Genomic DNA, 12,251 nt, shown 5'->3' with positions numbered 1-12,251 from the left:
TCTTTGAAAATTCCTGCTTCATGGAAAGTCTGCCGGATACTGTAGGCCAGTAGGCAGAAGATGGATACCCACAATGTTACAGAAGAACTTTGGGTGACTGTTCAGGCAGTGAGATGTCTCTGTCAATTCTAGAGTTTTAGAAGTTGTTTACAATGTACTTCCTGTTTACTTAGGTAATATTATATCCTTCTGGAGTCTTTGATATAGTTGAAGAATAGATATAATTATAGTTTTTCTTCGTTATGATAAAAGATAAAGTAGATATAAATATTGTAACTATAATTCTTGCTCGGTTCCTGTTTTGTTATACATAATTTTACTATGTTAAAGTTAAAACCTTTCTTTTTATTTAAACAGAAAAGGTGAAATGGCATGGGAAGTCTTTCTGTATATGGGTTGCTTTTATTGGTTAATGAATAAAGAAGCTGCTTTGGCTTGTGATAGGGCAGAATGGTAGTAGGTGGGAAAACAAACCTGAATGCTGGGAGAAAGAATGAGGAGTCAAAGAGATGTCATGGAGCCACCAGAGGAGAAAGATGTGAGCCACCATCTGGAAACTTGTCAGTAGAACAGGAGCCTCATGATAAAATATAAAATAATAGAAATGGGTTAACCAAAGATATAAAATCTAGCTAAAAATATGCTTCCAAACAGCATTGCAAATTATATGATTTCTGTGTGATTATTTCAGGGCTGAGCAGTTGGGAACAAACAAGCAGCCTTCACCAACTTACCCTCTTGGGGTGGGTAGAAACCTTTCTGCCCTCTAACAAGAGAACATAGACAGTCTCTGACCTCCTTTTCCAGAAGATTGTTCCCTAATTGGGATTCCTGCTTCTTTTCAGTGTGACAATGGCCCTGAATTTACCTCCCAGATTTCCTGAACCTTATTTAAAGCTCTCAATATCCACTGGCATTTTTATATCCCATACCACCTCCAGTCCTCAGGAAAGACAGAACAAACTAACCACTCCTTCAAAAAATATTCTTATGAAACTGTCACAGGAACTTTATCTTTACTGGGTAAAACTCTTGCCTCTGGCTCTTTTCAGGCTCCATGCTCTCCCCAGATGGCCTCTTTCTACCTCCCGCTTTGAACTCATGTATTGGTGGCTGGTTCTGACCCATTATCTCTCATCTGAACCCTCATCCCTCCATGATCACCTACTCACCCCATTATTATATCACCTCTGTTCCCTCCTATGGAATTTTACTGACCACTCTCTACTTCAACCATGTGCCAACCTCTGTCCTTCTCTAATCAACATCAGTGATCAGGTCCTTCTGTTTCCTCCAGACCAATGCCCCTTTCTCCTTTCCTCTAAATGACTGGGCCCCTTTAAAGTAATTCTTGTAACTCCCATGACTGCTAAACTGGAAGGCCTTCCTCATTGAATTTACCTATCTTACTTCAAACACTTTACCCCCTCACCTCAGGATAATTTCTTTTTATGCACAGCAACTCAAATAAGGCCCTGTTCCTCTAAGTTCCAGAGGACATTGAAATCAACTACTTTTTCTCCAATTCCAGATGGATGAAGCCTCACTCCACAACAATACTCAACTCTACTGAATCGGAAACCCTATAGGTTTTCCTCCTGATTCCCTGTCTTCCTTCTCCTGTCTCTACTGAACATACCCTGCTTCATCAATTCCCCCCGTGTTTCCAATGACATATTCAAATTTCTAATTAACTACTCAGCTGTTGTTAAAGGGACCACCATTAGCCACAGAGTCAGAGGCACAAAGAGATGCCCAGGTGGTAAGAAACAGTAACACTCCAGAAACATTCACACCCCCAGATTCAAAAGGGAGACTCACAAAACAGTTTTTAATATAACAAGGTTATTATTGACTGTCACCAGCAATCAGTCACCTGTCATTAAGTTGATTCCATGGTGATGGAAAAGGAACAGGTGTTTCAAGCTTTGTTTTGGTAGAAATTAAAAGGTTTAATTGGTAATTCATTTCTCCCTCACTATGTGACTGTCCATAACTTTAATACTATTCAATTAAATTCTGACTCTAGCAAAGCACTGAACACTCCACTCCACCATGATATTATCATATCTACGAGTTTAGGATTTTAAATTCCCTTTGGTCACATCTTAATGTAACTAAAAACTTATTTCTTATAAGCTCAAATTTTTTATAAGGTCCAGGGAGCTTAATTGACCCACCTGAACAGATCAGATTCACTCAAGATAAGTATCATTAAATTGTTCCCTGGTCTTGGGACCTTCTTCCCTTATCTTGGGACCCCTGGGGAAGCCCACCCCTTCATCTTGGTACCTTCATCTCTCAATTATCAAGATCTAAAGAAAACTTTCTAAACTCCATTTTCTGCCTTGCCCACATTTTGTTAGGTCCAAGCTATCAGCCAGATGATTCCACAGAGCTCAAACAATGGGGAAGACATGGTCATCTCAGGACAAGAACCCAGAAATGAGTGACACCCACCTATAGTAGGAGCAATGGGCTGTGTTCCAGCCCGGCTTTTGCATGGCTAGCTTAGCCCCAGAATAATTACATGGAAACTGTATTCTTTTAAACACTGCCTGGCCCATTAGTTTCAGTCTCTTTTTGGGTAATTCTCACATCTTGCTTTAACCCATATTTAGTAATCTGTGTAGCACCATGAAGTGGTGTCTTACCAGGAAGGATCTTAGCCTGTGTCCTTCTCGGAGAGAGCTATGGCGTCTGATTGAGGCGTCTGCCTGACCTGCTTTCTTTCTCCCACAATTCTTTTCCGTCTACTCTGCCTACCTAATTTTCTGTTCTATTAAAGGGCCAAGGCAGTTTCTTTATTAACCAATGAAAGTAGCACATAGACAGATGACCCTCCTCCATCATTTCCCCTTTTTCTGTTTAAACAAAAAAGAAAGGCTTTCACTTTAACATAGTAAAATTACATATAACAAAACAGTTATCAAGCAAGAATTACAGTTACAATATTTATATCTATTTTATGTTTTATCATAACTAAGGAAAACTATAACTATTCACTCTTCAACTCCATCAAAGACTCCAGAAGGATATAATATTACCTAAGTAAACAAGAAATAAGCAACTTCCAAATCTCTAGAAATGACAGAGACATCTTGCTGCCTGGAGAGACACCCAAAGTTCTTCTGTACCATTGGGGCATCTATCTTTGGCCTTCAGGCCCATAGTGTCCAGCAGACATTTCCATAAAGCAGGAAATTCCAAAAACAATTAAGTCACTTTCTGCTGTGTCCTGCAGAATGTCTCACAGACTCTTTCATGAATCAAGAACCCCGAAAGAACATCTCACCTTTAGGCAAGTTCATCAGTCCTTTCTCTGTGGGTTCTTTGTGTCCAGTTTATGCAACGGTCCAGGCAAGAGCAATGTCTTGCCCAAATGATTATCAAACTGCATAAGGAGCTTCTTCAATGCCCATCTTCCTCTTGAAGTAGATTGGTGCTGCCAGATGCAGATGTGTCTCATTATCATGAAAAGCCCTAAGTTATTAAAACTTTTAAATGCCATATCTGCAGTCTTTGAAAGATATGAAGAATGTCTATCTAACTAAAATATATCTCTATATATCCAGAAAATTTAACTAACATGACTACAAGCTTTTTTTTATCAATGATTATCCATTAGCAAACTATATTTCCCAATTATGAATTATATTTTTAAATGAACTACATAATCACAATACCTTAATCAAGATCAGAAATACATATACCTATAACAAAGTTGACCTTAAAATCCATACCAATGCAAATTATTCATATCTATATAATCTCCCCCTTTAAATGTAAAAGAACATTTATAAACAATATTTGGGAATATGGGCACAGTTATTTCTCTCCAAACTGCTTCCTGCTGAATGGGGGTGCTGTTAATCATATCTTTCATGGTGTAACCTGTGTGCCAGGTTTCATCTCAGTCATCAGTTGGGCAAAGTAATTTTTTGAAGGTGTTCACAGCAACATTTCAGGAGGGCATAGTCTATCATACCATATTGGGATAGAAGCAATCCACAGGGTCTCATCCTCTGTGAAAACAAAAGGAGAAACCCTTTTCCAAAGCATCATATCCTTAGATCCAAATTCTGAAGTCAAGATACCTTTAGAACATATATGCAGGTTCAGCTTAGAAGCCCATTTAATGAAATGGTTTTTGTACTTAGCTCCTTCACAGTCAAAAATTTAAAAGAAAACACAATAATACACAGAATCCAGGCTCTCTGAGAATTTTCCATTTTTATGTGCCTTATTTTTCTTTATTTCTTTTAATCTATAACTATCTGTACTCTGTCTCTTTAAGGACTTTACTTTTTTTAAAAAGACATTAACTTTATTTTCTATATATATTTTTCTCTCTCCCAAGCCTACATACACTTATCCAACACTGTGACCCATTTAGTGGTCTTTTATGTCTGAATCCATCCTATTGTGAATCTGTAATTTTTTACTATCCAGGAGCACTTCTTAAAATACTAAGCACTTCTTAAAAACTTTAGTTGTGCCACGTAGAGGTAATATGGTACCGCCTGTTTCCTGCCGAGTCTAAACATTAACTGCACTATTATTAGGATAATTATGATAGTTCCTGCCTGAGACCAGCACAGTTCAGCATGGCAGAGCCAAGCCACTCCTGCCTCAGAGCCATTTGGTGCCCCTGAGCAGCGCACAGTTCCAGGCACACAGCAGCACACATTGCCATCAAGTAAGCCTTAGCACTTTACTCCAAATGCTCCATTCCAAAACTCTGTCTCCTGCAGGAGCCAGACAGAGATCGCAGTGGTGGCACAGCGTAGAAACTGGTATTTCAAAACTGCCACTTTCTAGAAGACCTGATCCCGCGGCCTACCCAGGCAGGACGAACTGAGCCACAGGCATAGCCTCAGCTACTTTGTTCCCGACCCCTAGTGGGTCCAGAAATGCTCCATAGCCAGAGTTTGCACAAGCGGCAGGGCCCAGGAAACAACGTTTTTTTTTCTCATTTTTTTTATTAAAGATTTCCATCTCCTCCCCCTTCCCTCCCTTCCCTTCCACCCATACCCCCACTCCACCCCTCTCCAAGACAAAGAGCCATCAGGGTTCCCTTCACTATGTTAAGTCCAAGGTCCTCCCAGCTCCCCCTAAGTCCAGGAAAGTGAGCAACCAAACTAACAAGGCTCACAGTGAGCCTGTCCATGCTGTAGAGTTCATGCTCATCGCGGTTGTCCTTGGTTTCTCAGTCCTCCTCCACCGTCAGCCTTCACCTGGCATTGGATGGAGAAAATGACAGAGCCCCACATAGGAACACCGGACTGAGACCCCAAGGTCCCGATGAGGAGCAAAAGGAGGGAGATCATGAGCAAGGAAGTCAGGACCGTGAGGAGTGCGTTTACCCATTGAGACGGTGGGACAGATCTAACGGAAGACCACCAACTCCAGTTGGAATGGGTCTGATGGAACAGGGGACCAAACCGGACTCTCTGAATGTGGAAGCAACATTTTTTAAATGGCTGGGGCGACTTCTTTTTTTTTTTTTGCCGCTATTGTTGAATCAGGAAATCTCTCTACAACATGTCCTAGCAAACAGCAAAAAACTGTGTTAAACTTTCTCTCTCTCTACTTTTTAAGCTCTCTCAGGTTTTTAAGTGGATTTAGTCCATCACGTGGGCGCCAGTTGAAGAAGGAGCTGCAGGCTGCGTTCCAGCCTGGCTCCCGCATAATTAGCTTAGCCCCAGAATAATTACACGGAAACTGTATGCTTTTAAACACTGCCTGGCCCATTAGTTTCAGCCTCTTTTTGGCTAATTCTCACATCTTGCTTTAACCTATATTTAGTAATCTGTGTAGCACCACGAGGTGGTGTCTTACTGGGAAGGATCTTAGCTGTGTCCATCTCGGAGAGGAGAGCTATGGTGTCTGACTGAGGTGTCTATCTGACTCTGCTTTCTTTCTCCCACAATTCTTTTCTGTCTACTCTGCCTACCTAATTTTCTATCCTATTAAAGGGCCAAGGCAGTTTCTTTATTGACCAATGAAAGTAGCACATAGACAGATGACCCTCCTCCATCACCCACCAAGTCAGCTTGAAGCAGTTTCAAGAGACCTGGCACTCCCATTCTCACCCACCTGCTACCCTTAACAACACCCCCCACTTTTATAATAAACAAAAGGTTGGGAAGTTGTCATTTCTATCACATCCAGGGTCCCACAGCCATCAACATTCAGACAGAATGCTTAGTCACCCCATGCAGTAGCATTTCTGGGTCCTATGGCTGTGCTTGTTACATCAGCATTCAGGTAGAGTTTCCAAACATCTAGGGCCTTACCTCCTATGTAATCTATGTGAAGCATGATCCCATAATCCATGCATGATGTGTCTACATAACCCCCTATGTGCATGTGCTAAATGACTTTTAAAAAGGGGATACACCTGCTCCACCCTCTGTCACCACGTTGCTTTCAGACAAGCCTGTGCACCCCCTTCTCTTCCTTTCACTTATCTTTATTAGTAAAACTCTTAAATTGGATTTTGTTGTATATCTTTTGGTTCATTATCATGCTCAGTAATATCAGTCATCCTTGTGGATTCCTGGGAATTTCCCTGGCACCAGGGTTCTCCCTAGCCCCAAATTGACTCCTTTTGTCAAGATATCTTTTATTGCTCTCCCACTTCATCCCTGCTCTTAACTCAAACATTCTGTTCTCTCACGTTCACATCCCCCATTCCCTCCATTCTATCCCCTCAACCCCAGTTTGTCCAGGATATCTCATCTAATGCTGCCTCCCAGGGATCCATGTGTCCCTGATATGGTCCTCCTTGTTACCCAGCTTCTCTGGAACTGTAGATTATAGTCTGGTTATCCTTACCTTTACATCTAGCATTCACCTATGAGTGAATAATACATACTATGCTTTTCTTTTTGAGTCTGGGTTATCTTACTCAGGGAGTCCAGTTGAAGAGAGGGAGGAGGGATTATATGAGCAATGGAGGTCAAGATAATGACTGGGAAATCTACAGAAACAGCAGAACCAAGCTTGTGGAAATTCACAGCCTCTTGCATGTGAGAGACAGTTGTGTAGCTTGATCTATTTGAGGGGCTCCTGGTACTGGCTTCTTTGAGCCTCTGGTTGCCAGGCTTCCTGAGCCTCTGTGTGGGCCTAATCATAGTTAGGCCTCCTTATTCCCCAGGGAAAGGTGAGTACACTATCGGCCCATTCCTGCAGCCCCACAGTGTAGAACAATCAGACGCAACAGGGAGTCAAGTGAAGCAGGAACTCAGTTTATTACCATAAGCATCAGCTTATATAGCTTAAATGACATGGTGTGATGTGGGGTAACTCCATCCAATGAGAGGCAGCCAAATCTACCCTCTGGCTGGAGGGGCATCTACCTAATTTCTGCTGTCTCATCCTCACTCAAACTTGAGCCAGGCCTTTTTCTGTCCTGTAGGCTTCGAGGTACAGGCCCTGAGATCATTTTGGCGCAACAGCTAGCAGTGGGACCAGCGTCTATCCCTGGTGTGTGAGATAGCTTTTTGGAGCCCATTCCCTGCGGTGGGTTGACATGCTCAGTCTTGATGCAGGAAAGAGGACATGGTCCTGCATCAATTTAATGTGCCAGGCTTTGTTGACTCCCCTTGGGAAGCCTTACCCATTGGGAGGAGTATAGAAGGGTAGGCTTGGGTGAGAGGTAAGAAGGGGTGAGAGGAAGGGTGGGAGAGAGAAATGTTGTTGGAATGTAAAATAAATAAAAAATAAATAATTTTTAAAAAAGATCTCAACTACAAAAAAGTAAACAAGGTAGAAGCATAAAAAACTTAGAAAAATTAAAAGTTTTCAAAGTTCTTTTTCTCAACACTAATCCAGCTTATATTTTAGTTAGAATTCTTATAACTATAATGACAAAACAATTATAGATAATTCATTTAATTTAAATATAACCTTATATATTATATATGAGGCTTTATTTTCTGTGTAAAATAAATAGTAAAACTATATTAATATTCATAGAAATAATCACTTGCAATTAAAAGATATCTCCAAATAATACAATGGTGTCTTTAAACATTCCTCCCCCAAATTAGATTGTACTGCACTGATTGTTGCAAAAGCAAAGAAAATAAACATTAAAAAAGAAAAAGAATCCTTAGAACACAGTAAGAAACCCTGCTCCTATGCTAGGGGGATCTGGAGAGCCCAACTTTTTGTCTGCAAGGTCCTTGGAGGGAGTCTGGGAAGAGGCCCTGCTCCCATGCCGAGGGAATTCGGAGAGACCCCTTTTATGTCTGTGAGGTTCTTGGAACCTGGTAAGAAAACCTGTGCTGGGGGGGATCTGTAGAGCCTGCCTTTTTGTCTGCAAGGTCCTTGAAACCCAGCAAGAAAACATGCTCCTGTGCTGGGGGAATCCAAAGAGGAAGAGATGGGCAGGCACCAATGCAAGAATTCCTTCAACAACACCTGAAAAGCAACATGATAACATCAGAATCCAGCAAACATGCAACAAGAAGACTTGAACATCCTAACCCAGAAGAAGTAGAAAAATTTGACTTTAAACATAACCTTATGAAAATGATGGAGACCCTTAAACAGGAAGTTAAAGGCTCCCTTAAAGAAATGAAAGAGAAGACAAAAAAATTAGAAGAAATCAATAACTTTTTCAAAGATATCCAAGAAAACAAAGAAAAAGCAATCAAACAAGTAAAGGTAACAGTTCAAGACTTGAAGACCAAAATGGAGGTAATAAAGAAAACACAAACCAAGGGATGGTGGGATATTAAAAATCTGGGTAAACAAACAGGAACTACAGAGGCACCCAACAGAATACAAGAGATAGAAGAAAGAATCTCAGACACTGAAGATACTATAGAGGAAATAGACTCATTGATCAAAGAAAACAGCAAATCCAACAAATTCCTAACACAAAACATCCCGGAAATTTAGGATATCATAAAAGACCAAACCTAAGAATAATAGGAGTAGAAGAAAGAGAAGAATTACAGCTCAAAGGCCAAGAAAATATATTCAACAAAATTATAGAAGAAAACTTTCCCAACCTAAGGAAGGATATCCCTATGAAGGTACAAGAAGTTTACAGAACACCAAATAGACTGGATCAACCCCACCCCCACCATATAATAATCAAAACACAAAACATATAGAATAAAGAACGAATATTAAGAGCTGCAAAGGACAAAGGTCAAGTAACATATAAATGTAAACCTATCAGACTTACAACTGACTTCTCAATGGAAACCATAAAAGGTCTTGAATAGATGTGCTGTAGACACTAAGAGACGTTGGATGCAAGCCCAGACTACTATACCCAGCAAAGCTTTCTTTCACCATGGAGAAAACAAGATATTCTAGGACAGAAACAGATTTAAACAATACATATCCACAAACCCAGCCTTACAGAAAGTACTAGAAGGAAAACCTCAACCCAAGGAAGCAAACAACACCCACAATAGCACAGACATCTGACAACCCTCCACCAACAGAACTCAAAGAAGGGAAACACACAAACACTACGACCAAAAAAAAAAAATAAATAACTGGAGTTAACAACCCTGGTCATTAATATTGCTTAATGATATGGGAGGGTCTTCTGTTTGAGTTGATTTCATTGGTCAATGAAGAAACTGCCTGGCCCATTTGATTGGCCAGCCCTTAGGTGGGTGGAGTAGACAGAACAGAATGCTGGGAAGGGAAGTTAATAAATCACCATGACTCTGCTCTCTGAGCCAGACTGCTGTGCCTCTCCTCAGGGAGACAGATGCCATGAAGCCAGACACCATGTCAGACATGCTGAATCTTTCCCGGTAAGACACCACTTTGTGGTGTTACACAGATTATTCGATATGGGTTAGTAAAGATGTGAGTAAGAGGCTGAAACTAATGGGCCAGGCAGTGCTTAAATGAATACAGTTTCCGTGTAATTATTTCGGGGCATAAGCTAGCCAGTGGCTGAGAGCCAGGAGGGACGAAAAGCAGGCCTGCCCACAGCTCCTCATTACAGCTTAATATCAATGGACTCGATGCACTTATAAAAAGGCACAGGATAAGAGAATGGATACGAAACCAGGACCCAACATTCTGCTGTTTACAAGACACACACCTCAACCTCAAAGACAGACACTACCTCAGAGTAAAGGGTTGGGAGAAGGTTTTCTAATCAAATGGACCTAAGAAACAAGCAGGTGTGCCTATACAAATATTTAACAAAATTGATTTCAAACTAAAATTAATCAGAAGGGATGGAGAAGGACATTTTATACTCATAACAGGAACAATTCATCAAGATGAAGTCTCAATCCTGAATATCTATGTCCCTAATATAAAAGCACTCACATATGTAAAAGAAACATTACTAGAACTCAAATTACACATCAAACCCCACACACTAATAGTAGGAGACTTCAGCACTACTCTCTCACCAATGGACAGGTCAACCATTCAGAAACTTAACAGAGAAATAAGAGAACTAACAGATGTAAAGAATAAAATGGACTTAACAGACATCTATAGAACATTCCACCCAAACAGGAAAGAATATACCCTCTTAGCATCTTCATGGAACCTTCTCAAAAATTGATCACATAATTGGTAACAAAGCAAACATCCATAGATACAAAGAAATTGTAGTAACCACCTATGTACTATCAGATCACCATGGAATACAGTTAGAATTCAACAACAATTCTAACCTCAGAAAGCCTACAAACTCATGGAAACTGAAGAGTCCACTACTGAACCACTTCTGGGTCAAGGAAGCAATAAAAAAAGAAATTAAAGTCTTCCTTGAATTCAATGCAAGTAAACACACAACATACCCAAACCTATGGGACACTATGAAAGCAGTGCTAAGAGGAAAGGTCATAGCACTAAAAGCCTACATACAGAAAACAGAGAAAGTTCACATTAGAGACTTAACTGTACACCTGAAAGCTCTAGAAAAAAAAAAGCAGACTCAAGGATTAGTAGAAGACTGGAAATAATCAAACTGAAGGCTGAAATTAACAAAATAGAAACACAGAAAACAATCTAAGGAATCAATGAAACAAAGAGTTGGTTCTTTGAGAAAATCAACAAGATTGACAAACCCCTATCCAAACTAATCAAAAGGCAGAGAGAGAACACTCAAATTAACAAGATCAGAAATGAAAAGGGGGACATAACAACAGACACTGAGGAAATTCAGAGAATCATTAGGTCCTAGTACAAAAACCTATATACCACAAGATTGGTAAATGTAAAAGAAATGGACTTTTTTAAAAGATAAATACCATATACCAAAATTAAATCAAGACCAGGCAAACAATTTAAATAGACTTATAAGTTGTGAGGAAATAGAAGCTGTCATAAAAACCTCCCAACAAAAAAAAAGCCCAGGACCGATGGTTTTAATGCAGAATTCTACCAGAACTTCGAAGAAGAGCAGATACTTATACTCCTTAATGTGCTTCACATAACAGAAACAGAAGAGTCGTTGTCAAACTCTTTTTAAAACCACACAAAGACTCAATCAAGAAAGAGAATTACAGACATATCTCACTCATGAACATCGATGCAAAAATTCTCAATAAAATACTGGGAAACCAAATCCAAGAACACATCAAAAAAAATCATCTATTATGATCAAGTAGGCATCATCCCAGAGATAAAGGGTTGGTTTAACATATGAAAATCTATAAATGTAATCCATTATATGAAGAAACTGAAAGAAAAAATTTATGATCATTTCATTACATGCTGAAAAGGCATTTGACAAAATTCAGCACCCTTTATGATAAAGGTCTTAGAGAGATTAGGTCTACAAGGATCATATCTAAATATAATTAAAACAATATACAGCAAGCCGACAGATAACATCAAATTAAATAGAGAGAAACTCAAAACCATTCCATTGCTTGAAGTTCTAGCAATAGCAATAAGACAGCATAAGGAGATCAAGGGGATTTGAACTGGAAAGGAAGACGTTAAACTTTCATTATTTGCAGATGATATGATAGTGTATATAAGTGACCCCAAAAACTCAACCAAAGAACTCCTCCAGCTGATAAATGCTGTCAGTGATGTGGCAGGTTACAAGATCAACTAAAAAAATGAGTAGCCCTCCTATACACAAAGAATAAATATGCAGAAATGGATATCAGAGAAACATCACCTTTCACGATAGCCACAAATAACATAAAGGATTTTGAGATAACACTAACCAAGGAAGTAAAAGTAAAATCTATTTGACAAGAACTTTAAGGCTTTGAAGAAAGAAATTGAAGAGG

Source organism: Arvicola amphibius, chromosome 2 (assembly GCF_903992535.2).
Source record: "Arvicola amphibius chromosome 2, mArvAmp1.2, whole genome shotgun sequence".
Lineage (NCBI taxonomy): Eukaryota > Metazoa > Chordata > Mammalia > Rodentia > Cricetidae > Arvicola > Arvicola amphibius.
The sequence above is the reverse complement of the archived record's forward strand: the minus strand, read 5'-3'. Positions refer to the sequence as shown.